A 16067-nucleotide genomic window follows, 5' to 3' on the forward strand; every position below is an offset into this window, starting at 1 on the left:
CCACCAGCTTATTATTTTCAAAGCCTTGTAAATGGGTTTACAGCTTATTACTAAACCTCTGTTTAGCCAGTTAAATGTACAATACTTGCATTGCCGTTGCAGTTGAAGCAGTTCTGAAAAGTTCCTGATTTAATGGTTCCATTAGTCGATGGCATTAAAGTTTTAATCGACATTCTGCGTTGAATGAAGAAGATATGATGAACTTACATGGTTAGTTTGACTCCGTCATGATCAAGGAAGTTGCACATGGCTTAATGTGTTGGGCCTGCTAGCCCACGGCCGCGTGGAAGCAGGAAGAGAGGGAGGAACTTGAGTGGAAGCTCTATAAACCCTGGGAAAAGTCAAAGAGTGATCGCTCAAACCACTTCAGGAGGTGGTCTGGGCCCCATTTCAGAAAAAACGGGACAAGTGTAAATGCATCTGGTTGTTGAAACCACATATATAAATTTTACTCCTCCCAACAATGCTAAAAAATAAACGTTTGAGAGCGTGTTATTGGTTATATGACGTTATAGCCAGATATGACGGCGCTACTGCAGCTCGCATCAACACAGATGAGCAGCTGAGCATCTGTTCATCAAGACAACGTGCAAACTATCACAAATCAAATTGAAAGTAAGTTGCAGATGCTTAACACATATGGTGACCGGGAGAGGACATGTTCGGTTCACTTAGTTTTGTTGTGGCCACAACATATAAACTCGTGGGAACGTGATAATATGTTGTTGCCACGAGATATTAATTTGTGGGAACGTCACATTAAGTCGTGGGAACGAGATCATTTTGTTGAGGTAACGACATCATTATGTCGTGGCCACGCGATGTAAAGTCGTGGCCTCGAGATCATATGTTGAGGGAACGATATATTTTTCTCGTGGCCATGAGTTATGTTGAGGGTACCACAGCGGTCAATACTGTAATCATATACAGCAGTCGGAGATGGAGATGACCGATGAAATAACATATTACTTTGAATTAGGAATGTCTTATAAAGATATTAAATAGGGGTGTAGGGGGGTCTGGAGAGAGATAACACCACTGTAGTCTGGCTGCTGCTTCCTACTTGTAGGAAGGACAGGCATAGCGGTCCTCCTCCATCCTCCAAACTCTCACATGATGGCTCCAAGCGCCACACCCCGGGACCTCGCCTCAGCAGGCATGCTAAACCATGTGAGGGGGTGATGTTAACACGGCATCACAGGGCGAAGAACCTTCATGACACAGGTTACCGGCCAAGGCGGAAGAAGATCTTCTGAGGATCTCAACGACTACGTGTTCGAGACCAGGGCGAGCCACCTAGTAGGAGGATATCGGCTGTGGTCTGGCATGGAGAGGGATGGGCTCCGCCATGCGACATTGCCCAAGACACACCACATGAAAAATGACAACCACTACTCAATTCATACCGGCTCGGTCGTCACCCGGAAAAAGGACCGCGCCTCCCGTTGTTGTCCACCAGGATGGGGGTGTTAAGAGTGAGACTGATGGACCAAAACATCTACGTGCCAGGGATGACATCACAATTGGCACATGGAATGTAAGAACATTGAGAATAGCAGGGAAATTAGAAGAGTTAACACATGAAATGAAAAGATACCGATGGAACATCCTTGGACTGTGTGAGGTACGCTGGAAGAACTTCGGGGAAACGTCGACCCCAGATGGCCACACACTCTACTTTAGTGGCAACAAAGACAAACATGAGCAAGGAGTTGGATTCCTCGTTCACAAAGACACCGTGAATGCTGTCATGGGTTGTCGACCAGTCTCCAGTCGACTTATTACCATCCATCTGAAGGCATCACCCTTCAACATCACCATCATCCAGGCGTATGCCCCAACATCTGATTATGAAGATGAAGAAGTGGAAGACTTCTACGACCAACTGCAAAAAGTCATAGACCAAACGTCTAATAAAGACATCATTGTAGTACAGGGCGATTGGAATGCCAAAATAGGTAAGGATGCATGTAAGAACTGGAAAGGGATATGTGGCCAATACTGCAACACTGAAACCAACGAGAGAGGTCTAAGGCTCCTGGAATTCGCCAGTTACAACGATCTAAGGCTGGCAAACACATTTGGTCCACACAAGGCATCCAGAAGGTGGACATGGCATAGCCCAGGAGGGAAGTACCACAACCAGATTGATTACATCATGGTCAAGCGTCGTTTCCAGACTAGTGTTAACATTGCAAGGACCAGGAGCTTTCCAGGAGCTGACATAGCGACCATGATCTTGTGATGATGACCTTCAGACTCCATCTCAAGAAGACTAAGAAACAGGGCAGCATAAGGATCAGATTTAACCTTGACAAACTCAATGACACAAGCATAGCGGAAAATTTCCAAGCAATGATCGGAGGGAAATTTGCTCCACTTCTCGCCCTTGCTGACAATCAGGATACGGAAGTAGACACACTGATAAGCACCTTCAACACAGCTGTGACTGAAACAGCAAATGACATCCTTGGAAAATACCGGCCAACAAAGAAGCCCTGGGTCACAGAGGACATACTGGAGTTATGCGACAAACGCAGAGAACTCAAGCGTAAGAAAAACGAGATTGAAGGGGAAAGACATTACAGAGAAATCAATCAGCAAGTTAAGAAAAGTATGAAAAAGGCAAAGGAGACCTGGATTGAAGAACAATGCAAAGACATAGAAGGAAGTTTACAGAAAAACAACAGCAGGAAAGCCTACCAACTTGTGAAAGATCTGACAAGTACAACACAAGGGCAAACCAATACCATCCAAAATAAAGAAGGGAAATGTCTGACAGAAGAACAGGATATCCTTAAAAGATGGACAGAGTACTGTTCCGAATTGTATACTCACAGAGCCACAGGACATACTGAGGTGCTGAATGTCCCTCCACCAACTAACATCGACAACCATCTTATCCTTCGAGAAGAAGTTGAAGCAGCAGTAAAAACATTAAAAAAAGGGAAGTCGGCAGGAGTGGATAACATTCCAGCAGAACTGGTTCAAGCAGGTGGAGAGGCCATGATAGATACATTATGGAATATCTTCAATAAAATCTGGCAAACAGGTGAATGGCCTACACCATGGACTCAATCCTTGATAATTACCCTCCCGAAGAAAGGCAACCTTCAGTTATGCCAAAATTACCGCACTATTAGTCTGATTAGCCACCCAAGTAAAGTGATGCTGAAAATCTTACTAAACAGATTGAGACCGCAAGCAGAGGAGATCATTGCCGAAGAACAGGCAGGCTTCAGAACAGGCCGCAGCACGACAGAACAAATCTTCAATATTAGAATAATTTGCGAGAAGTACCTACAACACCAACAAGAACTCTACCACGTATTCATAGATTTCAAAAAGGCATTCGATAGGGTTTGGCATGCGGCTTTATGGGCTACCATGAGGTTATACAACATCAATGCCAACCTGATCAAGACAATAGAACGCCTATATGACAAGGCTACTAGTGCAGTCTACTCCAATAACACCATAGGAGAATGGTTTCGAACCACAGTCGGAGTCCGCCAAGGCTGCCTGCTCTCCCCCACTCTCTTTAACATTTATTTAGAACGAATTATGACCGACGCATTGGAAGATCATGATGGTACAGTCAGCATCGGAGGCAGGACGATTACAAACTTGCGTTTTGCCGATGACATCGATGGATTAGCTGGAAAAGAACAGGAACTCGTCAATCTTGTGAAACATCTTAACGAGGCCTCGGCAGCATATAATATGCAGATTAATGCAGAGAAAACCAAGCTGATGACCAACAACCCCAATGGAATCAGCACTGAAATCAAGATAAACAATAAGAAGCTTGAGACTGTTAACAGCTTTAAGTACCTGGGAGCCATCGTTTCGGATGAAGGATCTAAGCCAGAAATACTCTCCAGGATAGCACAGACCAGAGCCATAGAGAGAAAGAGTTGCGACACTCTTTGATGTCGCCGCTATGGCTGTCACGTGGTTCATGTAAGCCCCAATAGTTCTAAAACATACGCTGGCTGTCATGTTATTCTATGGGACAGACAGCAGCGACTGCATTATTGAACGGTAATATGAAATAAAACACACACCCAAGTACTTTTTCAGCTGGTATTGCATTTTTTTAATGCCAGTTTTGCATTTGGAGAGGCAGGGTGAACACGAAAATACTGCATTATTTAGAAGTTTTAGGTTATATTTTTGGAGGGAAAAGCTTAGTGTCCATGTTCGCATGGGTAATAGCACTGGCTGTAGCGGCTCCAACTTAACTTTGGCATATCATTAATCTGATAATAAACGTCTCATGATTTAGCACAACTGGCCTGTATTAGGCTATTGATTCTCATGATTTTGATATAAATTCCGATCCAGCCATTAGCCTACCTTCGTGATCACGCAGAGGTTTGCCGTGACGGTCCGTTCTGAAGTCACAGAAGCTAGCTCATTTCTTCTGATGAAAGAGACCACCCCAGAACCACAAATGTAAAACATGACCATGTTAAGACTAAGAATATAATTTTATGATTAAGCCATACACATTATCAAAACTTTAACAGATTAAAAACAAATTTACGCTTTATGTTTGGATTTATAAGTAGGCTAAGTGTAGAGTGAAGATTTTTCTAAGAGTAAGGGTATAGCTGTAACTCAAAGTAACTTAAGCAATTAACTAATAAATCATTTAAACGTCTGTTACAATACAGCACTTGTGACATAAATTAAGCATGGCTGATACAAATGAAGGTTTTCAAATAATTTTTTTTTTTTATTAAACAATGACAAACAACAAAAATGCGTGCTTGTGTGAGTGAACAAGAAAAATGCAAATATAGTTCTATTGTGGCACTACATGATATAAAACCCTCCAAGCCATGAATATGCCTCTGCCTGACATCAGGACCATTCAGAGGAGGATGCAGCATGTTAAACTGGAGCCAGGAGTGTTGCGGGAGGTGTTTGATATGCTGAGGCTGAAGGCAGATGCAAACATGGAGTTTCAAATTATTAAAAGTATTTAACTTTCTGAGAGGGAGTCTGAAATGATGAATATTAAAACTATTTAAAGAAACAGCTGTTGAAAACAAGGGCAACAAAAACAGATTTTTCAAAAATAAAAATGAAGAGCCCACTTTGCCAGGGGGAGGTGAGTGATCCAGCGATCAGACTGCCAGGGGCCATATGGATCTAATAGAGCAACTCAGAACAGAAAAGGAGAGAAAATAGGGTGAAGTGAGGGTGTTACACAACAAAACAATACATGAAATAAAATAAAAATAGTCCCCTTATGTCAGGAGAAAGACATTTATTTATCAAACATTTTAAGTTGTACAACTATTTACAAAAAATAAAAATTACTATTTACAGAACTCTAGAGCATCCCAGAACCTAACCATTTAAAAATCAATACAAAAAAACAACAACAAGGGTTCCTTTGTGAAAGGGACATCCTCTGTCTCATCTGCTTTCCTGGGCCCTATACAGCAGTAAGAATGGGGACAATGGTCAATAAGGGGAGAGAATACAGTTAAAAGCAGACTCAAAAGAGGACTTAGTAAGTAGCGCTATATACCTGGGACAACCCAGTCAACAACATATTCGAAACATCACAAACATACTGTACCATGTGTCATTACTACAACAGCAATCATTATAACAGGCTAAGCGACCTCAAAACATCATGAAGAGCAAGAGAGGAGGATCCTGGTTTGATCATATACTCTGACCTCTTACCTAATCCAAGTCAGAGGGACATTAGTGGTTGGGGAGAAGTTGTCACCCGCTCTCTGTGATTTTCAATGATGTCTGAGTTCTGATGGCTATTGGTAACACCTGACATTTTAATAGATCAGTGGTCATACCATGGTTGGATGTGCAGCATTTGGATGCTCTAATCAATCCAATAAGGGATTCCATATGTATGGCTTCCCTAAGGACATAGAGCGAAGGAAGAGGTGGATGGCAATGGTTAAAAGACAAAACCTGTGTGTGACACAAGACAACAACAACAGCAGAAAACTGTGTCATGTAAGTAATGTTCACAGAGGTGACATGACAATTTAAAGGGCATCATATTTCCGAGTGCAGAAAATTATTACTCTTCAATAACATTTAAAGTGTGCAGTTGAAACTGATTTTTTAAGCCTACCTACAGGTACACTTTGAAGATGACCAATTTATTGCCAACAAATCAGGAGGAAATTTGAGGTTGAGGCCAGATGCTGTGCCAACAGTATTTATACATCGGCCTAAGCCGAAAAGGAGGAAAGCCATGTCAAGAAGAATGCCTCCAGCTGTTAATGTCAGGAATAATGACCACACCTATTATGATACATCAAACATTGGTATGAAATATGCAGCTAACAATGTTTCCCATGTTATATAATTCAAGAATAGACTACACTCATAATGCACCCTTCAGATTAGTACATACAGCTTCAAAACAGTTCAGGGATTTTCCAGAAGATTCATACACCACATATAGATAATCTACAGATTTCTTCATACTTTACCATTGGCAATATATTCATTTAGATTAATGTCACTATAGGAGTGTAGTGTACCCTTAAATGACAATAGGTGCAAATCTGAAGGCAGCATATACATATAACATCAATAATACCTTGTTATTGTTACAGAGATTAAGGGAGAAATTGAAGCAGAGATCCAAGGGAATGAAAGGGACATAACAGACAGAGAGAGAGAAACCAATGTCAACATACTTACAGGGGCCAGTCAGTCAGAGGTCAGCATTGAAGAGGCCAGTTTGCCAGGGTCAGGTGCTCCAGGGAAAAGGAGGAAAGCCACAGCAAGGAGTATTCCTCAAGCTGTTAATGGCAGAAATAATGACCACACCTATGGCACATTAAACATCGGTATGATATACGCAGCTAACAATGTTTCCCATGTTATATAATTTAAGGATAGACTACACTGATAATGCAACCTTCAGATTACATACAGCTTCAAAACAGTAGATGATCTACAGATCTTTTCAAACTTTACCAGTGGCAATAGATTAACTTAAATGATGTCACTATAGGAGTGTAGTGTACCCTTAAATGACAATAGGTGCAAATAGGGATGGGACAGTATGAAAATTTAATATCATAATTATTGTGACCAAAAATATCAATATCATGATTATTGTGACCAAAAATATCATGATTATCAATATCACGGTTTTGTTGTAACGACATGAAAGTGTAAAAAGAGTTCATGCTCACACTGAAAACATTTCAGCAAGTTTTTTTTATTTAAAAATCAACAAACAACTAATAAAACAAGCAAATATGCACTTAATTTAAAGAAATATTAAATTCTGTGGCATTTCCTTCCTTATGACCGTCGTCAATAGCAACGCATTATAGTTTGATAATATTGCTGCAATTATTCTTGTCTGGATGATTGTTTTGTACGCTGTACAAAATGGATAAATTGTACTTCAACAGTGATGTGTGCGTGCCAGTTCAGGAAGTTGCAGGGACAGAAACAGTGACATTCCAGTTTAAGTTTCAAGGGAGTAAATCTTGTTTATGCCATTAAGAAAAGGAAAATCTGTCAAATATAAAAAAAAATTTAACGAAATTTTCATTTAAAAACAGAACTCATTAATCAGTGTATTATGTAACCATTAAAGATTAATCCAGTCCGCTCTGGAAGGTGACTATCATCCATTTATAATCACGTGTAACAACACAGAATAATTGTAATTTGACCATCGGGTGCGGATACTTAAATCAGAGAAAATTATTAGGGTGGGTCGGGTGAATGATTTGCGGATCGGGTGACGTTGGAGCTCATCCGCTTAAAGCAGTCAGACTCTGCCAGGCTTTAACGGCTAACGTGGCGAAAACTGCTAACGTGGCTTATCAAGTTAATGCATACTTTATTTGTGCGTGACATGAGAGTACAGTTCATGCTTAGCTTACCAGGTTGTTCATCAAAGCCAAAATGTGCCCAGATGTAGGCTTTTAAAGTAGTTGGAGCATTTTTATCACTCTCACTCGCGTCTCCCTTCCCTCTGCCATTGTATGCTACTGCAAGAAAGCACGTACGTGTCAAATGACGTCAGAAAAGTCATCTGCATCGCAATGCATCATAAAAACTATTCATTTCGACACCCCTATTCAACAATGGGTGATGGTTTTATCATGGTTAATAGTGAAACTGGTAATTGTCCCATCCCTAGGTGCAAATCTGAAGGCAGCATATACATATAACAGCAAGAATACCTTATTATTGTTACAGAGATTGAGGGAGAAATTGAGGTGGAGATCCAAGGGAATGAAAGGGACATAACAGACAGAGAGAGAGAAACCAATGTCAACATACTTACAGGGGCCAGTCAGTCAGAGGTCAGCATTGAAGAGGCCAGTTTGCCAGGGTCAGGTGCTCCAGGGTCCAGACTGCCAAGGGTCAGTTATGATCGGGCTCACATGGAGGATCTAATGAGGCAACTGAGAATGGAGAGATTACTCAGAAGGAGAGCAGAGAGGGCTCTGGTAAAACAGAAACGGATTAATTTGGCATTAAAAACAAAACAAAATTTGATCAATCAAAAGTTTAAAACGATCTTCAACACAGACCAAATTAGAGCACTTGGGCATTCAAAAAAACAGGGAATAAGGTGGGGGAAAGAAACTGTGAAAAAAGCAATCAGAATTAGGTTCTGCTGTGGCACTACAGGATATAAAACCCTCCAAGGCATGAATATGCCTCTGCCTGACATCAGGACCATTCAGAGGAGGATGCAGCATGTTAAACTGGAGCCAGGAGTGTTGCGGGAGGTGTTTGATATGCTGAGGCTGAAGGCAGACGGCATGAACGAAATGGAGAAGAAATGTGTGCTCACCCTGGATGAAATGACCATCACCCCTAGCGTTGAGCTGCATCTGGGAACAGGGAGGCTGTTTGGGAACACAACATTACCTGGCCACAAAGGCCAGGCCACTCATGCCTTAGTGTTCATGCTGGCTGGTGCAACCACACGGTGGAAACAGGTTGTGGCTTACCATTACAGCGGTAATTCTACTGATGGCGCAGTGTACAAGCCCATAATACTCAGCATCTTGGAAGCAGCGGCGTCAATAGGGCTTCATGTGGTAAACATCACCACTGACATGGGGAGCCCCAATAGGGCAATGTGGAAGTCTTTTGGGGTGACCTATACCAAGCCGTGGATAGTACATCCTGTGGAGCCACACCAGCGCCTCTACTTCATGCCTGACGTGCCACACGTGGTAAAGAACTTGAAGAGTGCCTTAGTCAATGGTCACGTCATCACCATACCACAAGATGTGGTGGACAAGGAGAAGCTGCCGTCCAGTCAGGTGTCTGTTGGCCCTCTGAAAGATCTGGTATCGTACCAAGAGGGCATGGCCCTAAAGCTGGCACCCAAGTTGTCTAGAGGTATCCTGGAGCCTAGCCATTTTGAAAAGATGAAGGTCAGTTCAGCAATGCATGTGTTTAGCAAGTCAACTAGTGCTGCTCTAAGGTATATGGTGGCAGAGGAGCATAGACCAAAATCCTACCTTACCACTTCATGGTTTTTGGAGAAGGTGGACCACTGGTTTGACCTCATGTCATCACGCAATGCTGTTACTGCCCTAAGTCATTTTAAGATGGAGGAGTATAATAAGGCCATCAGCTTCCTCCGCGACTCCATTCATCTGTTTCGGGGCCTGAAGATCGGTCCCAAGGGCAGCTGGAAACCAGTTCAGACAGGACTGGTGATGGCCACAACCACAATCCTGGAGGTCCAACATGACATGTTGAGTAAAGGGCACAAATTTGTGCTCACAAGCCGCTTCACCCAGGATTGCCTGGAAAACACGTTTTCATCCATTCGTGTGAGGAACTCTGTCCCAACACCTGTAGAGTTCCAATATGCACTGCGCGCTGTCACCGTGGGCCAGTTCCTATCACCAGTACATACTGGCAGTTATCTGGAGGATGGTTCGGACCACTTGGCCGACTTCCTGGACACGCAGAATAGCAGCTGCTGTCCTCCTGATGTTCTAAGAGTGGAGCAGCTGGTGGACCTGACAACACCACCTGACATCACCAAAACAGAGTCCTGTGTGCTATACCACCTGGCTGGATACATTGTGAAAAGAGTCATCAGCTTCTCACTTTGTGACAAATGTCAGTGTACACTAGTACAAAATGTCATCAGTGGTGAAAATGAAAGCGCTGTTCTGCTGGAATTGAAAGAATTTAAAAGGGGTGCACTTTACCGTCCATCTGAGGAAGTTTTTACTCTCATTCAGAACGTGGAGCAGCTGTTCCGAGTGAAGACGAGTGACTCCCTCATGGAGTCTTCAAATGCAGTGGCACAACTGGAACAGGAGGCCATGTTACTGGACAGCAACCTTCCCTCATGCCATGACCTGAAGAAAAAAATCATCTCCACATACATCAGGCTGAGGTTAAGGATTGCATCAAAGTGGATCAGGGCTGAGAGGAAGGAAAAATATAAAGGTTATCTTGGCAGCAAGAGTCAGAGTAAGAAAGCAAAGAAGACCAAACAGATTTCTTCACCGAAGGTCATAACAACTAGGCAACTGCCAAGTACCTTACTCGTTGCCATGGATGTAATTGGCATGTCCATTCCCAGTCCACCATCAGCAGCCTCCAACCTCCTATTCTTTCAGCAGTCATCACCTGCAGCCGTTGCCAGTACCAGTCACCAGCAGCAGCAGCCTCCACTTATTTCAACAGCTGCCGCCAGCTGTCACTCCGACAAGCAGCAGCAGCAGCAACCAGCACCAACTGCTAGCAGCAGACATAATTAGCCACCATCGCCAGCTGCCGTTCACCTCCAACAGGAGCCGCTGTCACCATCGTCAGCTACCACCACCACAGCAGCCTTTGTTAACATGAGGCTGAAAAAAAGTGTTTATTTTGTTAAAAAAATTCTTGTTTTAATTTTTTTTTTTTATATTTTGAATGCATGACCATGTTTTAGGCTCATTCTATATTCACTGCTGTAGAGTAGGCTGTCTAGTAGTCTACTGTTTGTTATAAGACTACTAATAATTTTAAAGAACAATCATTAAACTATTGGATATTACAATAAAAAGTTTCCTCACAGTAAATGAGTAACGTTATCTGAGACGGGCTCTGATACAAATTATGTACAGCCAACAGGTCACATAAATAATGAAAAGTTAGTAACGTTATATCCCAAAAATTCAACCAAATCAAAGTTGCTATAAAGGTGGTAGCGATTCATTACCGAACTGTTACTGTCACAGCTGACGAAGTCAAGCTAGCTAACTTGCTAGCAGGAAGTGCTTGAAAATTGGTTGAAACAACCAACATAAAATATAAATAAACTACGCTACAAACTACAAATGAAGACCAGTATAAGCATCACAAAGAGCATGTGATACATAACGTTAGGCAGTTGACAATTCAAAAGAGATATTTCAGAAACGTTACCTCTGGAACAAGTCGACCTGCAGCATTCACCACTCAAACTCAGTCAACATCACGTCACATAATGAAAAGTTAAATCCTAAAAAAATAAAAAAATAAAATCAAAGTTGCTATAAAGGTGGTATAAAGGTGGTAGCGATTCATTACCGAACTCTTAACTGTTACTGTCACAGCTGACGAAGTTGCGCTAGCTAACTAGTTAGCATGCAGTGCTTGAAAATTGGTTGAAACAACCAAGATAAAATATAAATAATTACGCTGTGCATATACAAATAAAGACCAGTATAAGCATCGCAAAGGGCCTCTGATACAATTTAGACAGTTGACAACAGGGGCGTTTCTAGGTTTTAAAAACATCAGGGGCTGAGCCCGAAACGTCAGGGGCTAGGGTGGGTAACAAGATAACATGATTCGATACAGAGAATAATGTATATTGTAGGCCTATATGCAGGGGGGGCAGACTGGTTAAAAAATTCAGTCCTGGCACTGTAGCCACACCAGGCCATACTACCACACAGACACACACATTCAAATGTGAGGTAGTTAGGGGGGTTTGGGGGCATGCTCCCCCGAGAAAATTTTGATTTCTCAGACCTACATATGTGCATTTTAAGGTGTTTGACGGCCAACATTTTTTGATAACAATAGCTTTAAAAGCATGTCAGTGGGCAGTAGCATAAATTATTTGTCAAGCAGATAACAGATTCTTAAACATGAAAATGAGGATAAATGTTGAAATGAATGATCCACACTATAAAATGGAAATGCAGAATGTTTCTGCTTATTGTTGACAATACACAACCACATATTCCAAACAGGAATGGCCTTAAATGAGAAATCTTTCAAGGATTATTTTGCATAGATGTAAACTTTTTAGCATTAAAGATTGGTTTCAGCAACTTGTTTCTTTCTTGAGTTAATCAATGATTTTGGCACTATTAAATCAGTTCAATTAAATTTCAATTGTTCACTCATAAAGACCATTACTGGCCTAATGATGCAAGTTGTGCAAACACAGACAAGCGGAGTGATAGAAACTGTGAAAAGGCTGATGCTGGTGAAATATTCGAACAAATTCGAGGACCTTATATATAGGCTACATATCAGAGTTAAATAGGAATACATTGTAATAATGTTAATCAAGCAGACTAAATCACACGACTGCGCAGCAATATTTAAGCACATTATACAAAGGAAATAATACAGATCTAGACAAATTGGGTTGCTTATAGTTAAAAGAATGTCATGAACGATCATTTAGGCTAGATGTAGGCCTATTTTTCACATTTTTGGTCACAAAATATTTAGTCAGTTTTGATGACTTTGCAATATTGATAAAATGTTAGAATATTAATAATGAAAATTGAGTAGGGCTACGCCAAAATGTGTAACATTTATGTAGCCTACAAAGGAATACAAAAGCCCCGACATAGAGTTTTGACGCAGCTTTAATCTCCCTTTTGGTTATTTCAATACTTAATTGACGACAGAACACGACGTTACATGCTAGTTTATTTTGCGTGATACAGGGCGCGCCGCATTTGCGCGTGATTGAGCCGCGAGCAAACGGCTGGCACGACGTAAGTAAGTTCGTTTTTCTGAGTTTTACTGACATATAGCCTGACAACATTTGGTGTGAGTGTGACTGAAGACTGTGCGGCGGTGCTGACTGCGTTATTTTTTTGAAACCGGTGCGGCGCGCGCGCCCCCGAAGTTCATCCGTGAGAAACTTGAAACCGGTGCTTGAACTTGAACTCAGGTGACTCATTAACACTCACGCTACTGTCCACGCCCTGCTCTCACGGCTCGTGGACTCGTGCTGCTTGCCACTTTGCCTAATAATAATTATCAATCAATTAAAATTTTTGAGATCCGGGGCTATAAAAAAAACATCCGGGGCTGAAGCCCCGAATGCCCATGTCTAACGACGCGCCTGGTTGACAATTCAAAAGAGGTCGATATTTCAGCAACTTTACCTCTGGAACAACTCGACGCGGAGCAATGTAAGTGAATGGGGTCCAACGGCCAAATGACAGTGTTTAGAACTATTCCGATCTTCAAATCCCGGAAGTAGGCGGTTACGAGCGCCGCCATTGATTACAACGAAGGTCTATGGAAGTGTCGCAACTCTTTTCTCTATATGGCTCTGGCACAGACCATAGCCGCCATGACCAAATTGAAGGTCATCTGGAACGACAGTAACATTGCCATTGGCTCAAAGATCAGGTTGATGCGTTCCCTGGTCATGTCAATATTTCTATACGCATGCGAGTCATGGACGTTGACAGCCGATATTGAGAGAAGGATTCAGGCGGTGGAGATGAGATGCTTCCGCAGACTTCTTGGCATCTCCTACAGAGATCACATCACTAATGTAGAAGTGAAAGCCCGAATTGAGAGCGCCATTGGGTCATATGAAGTCCTCCTATCTTCAGTAAAAAAACGCAAGCTGAATTGGTACGGGCACGTCACAAGATCATCAGGACTTGCCCACATAATATTACAAGGCACAGTACAGGGAAGCAGACGAAGAGGTAGACAGAGGAAGAGATGGGAAGACAACATCAGAGAGTGGACAGGTCTAGAGCTGAGTGACACAGTGCGGAAAGCAGAGAACCGGGAGGAATGGAAGAAGCTGGTTGCCAAGTCTTCAGTGGTGCCCCTACGGTCCAAAAGACTACGGGATAAGTGAAGTGAAGTGAAGTGATAAAGATATAGTGCGGTCTCTGGCATTAAGACATGGGTACGTAAGTGAAAGACACCTGAAGCGCACTCTTAAGTTGAATTGGCTTTTTCTTTTTTCTTTTCTTTTTTTTTTATGATTTATTTATACACTTTAAAACATTACAAAAAAATAAAAAATTATAAAATAAAAATAAAATAAAATAAAAATATATATACACATATACATACACACATACAAAATGTACAGAAACAGGGGAAGATGAAAATACACAAACCATTACAGAGAGAAGATGCACAGGATTATTTTCCCCTCAAAAAATAAATAAATAAATAAATAAATAAAGAGTACAGTACAATCACATACAGTAACAGTAAACATAGCAGTGTATTGGCCAGGCAATACAAAATTAGTATCAACATCTAGATTGGTGAAAGATGTGGGGGGAGATAAGGGGATCACACACAAAGAGCAGGGTCAAAATGGTGCTAGGTCGGTGAAGAGAGTACCTAATTTTCTCCAGTTTCATAAAATAAAGAACATCTCTTATCCAGCGAGTGTAAGATGGAGGGTGAGGGCTTTTCCAATTCAATAGAATTAAACGCCTAGCTAAAAGAGTCAGAAAGGCTACAAAATCTGAAAAGTGAGAAGGCAAAGAATGGCCAGGCGGGAGAACCCCAAATAAAGCTGTGACTGGACAGAGTGGGATATCCGCCGAGGTAATGGCTGACAATGAGACAAAAAATTGTCTCCAAAAGGAAGACAGGGCAGGGCAGGACCAGAACATGTGAATTAAAGTGCCTGGACCAGAATGACACCTGTCACACTCCGAGTCAATGGACGGGTTAATGCGTGCTAACCTGGTCTTCGACCAGTGGGCTCTATGAACCACCTTGCACTGTATGAGCCTGTGACGTGCGCAGAGGGAAGAGGAGTAAATCCTGTTCAGGACTGCCCTCCATGTCTCCTCGTTAATCTGAGTACCGATGTATTGGGACCAGACAAGGCGTAAATCATCAGAGGAAGATTGCAAATGAACAATTATATTCACTAATTTACAAATTGACCCTTTAGTACAAGGATCCACACCCAGAATGGTGTCTAAATCTGAAGGGAGAGGTGCATTTGGAAAGTTGACCATTTTTTTTCGGACAAAATCTCAAATTTGTACATATTGGAAAATCTTTTTTTGGGAAATATTAAACTGAGAAGTCAACTGTTCAAAAGAGGCAAAAACACCATCGATGTAAAGGTCAGCAATAGAAACCAACCCAAGGTCTCTCCAAGAGGTGTAAGCACGGTCTAAAATGGAGGGGTAAAACAACGGGTTAGAATGTATTGGGGATAACAGGGGGGTATTATGAAGACCGAAATGTCGCAAAAATTGGGTCCAGATTTTAAGACTGTTTTAAGACTAACAATTATATTATTTGAATATTTCATTGGGGACAATGTGTATGGGAGGCATAAAAGAGTCGCCAGGGAAGATGATTTACATGAGGCATTCTCGATATGCAGCCAGGATGGGGAATTGATGGAGTTGCTTGGCTGGAACCAGTAAAGAGTGGTGCGTATGCTTGCTGCCCAGTAATATATTAGAAAATTAGGAAGAGCTAGACCACCTAATTGTTTTGTTTTCTGCAGAATGCCTTTTCGAATCTTTGGGGTCCTTTTATTCCAAAGAAAACTAGAAATAGAGCTGTCGAGTGTAACAAAAAAAGACTTTGGAATAAATATAGGAATACACTGAAATAAATATAAAAATGTAGGGAGCATGCTCATCTTAATACAATTAACCCTACCGATCAGGGATAAAGGAAGGAGAGACCAACTATTAAAATCCTGAGATAGACGATTAAGCAGTGGGACAAAATTGTGGTCAAATAAGTCTGAAAAGTTTTTTGTCACATTTATGCCCAAATATCTAAAACTTTGTAAGGAAGATCTAAAAGGTAGGGATGCTAATGGA

At 41.7% G+C, this 16067-nt stretch overlaps 1 long non-coding RNA gene across 1 annotated transcript; it reads right to left on the reverse strand.

Annotated features, from left to right (window-relative positions):
* Positions 1-4716: 4716 nt before the first annotated feature.
* On the reverse strand, positions 4717-7530 carry LOC309504391. The gene is made up of 2 exons (XR_014208073.1): positions 6700-7530; positions 4717-6294 (listed from the first exon to the last, which is right to left on the reverse strand). It is a non-coding gene; the product is annotated as an uncharacterized lncRNA (long non-coding RNA).
* Positions 7531-16067: the final 8537 nt, after the last annotated feature.

Source organism: Leuciscus leuciscus, assembly GCF_965113295.1.
Source record: "Leuciscus leuciscus genome assembly, chromosome: 8".
In the NCBI taxonomy this organism is placed as follows: Eukaryota; Metazoa; Chordata; class Actinopteri; order Cypriniformes; family Leuciscidae; genus Leuciscus; species Leuciscus leuciscus.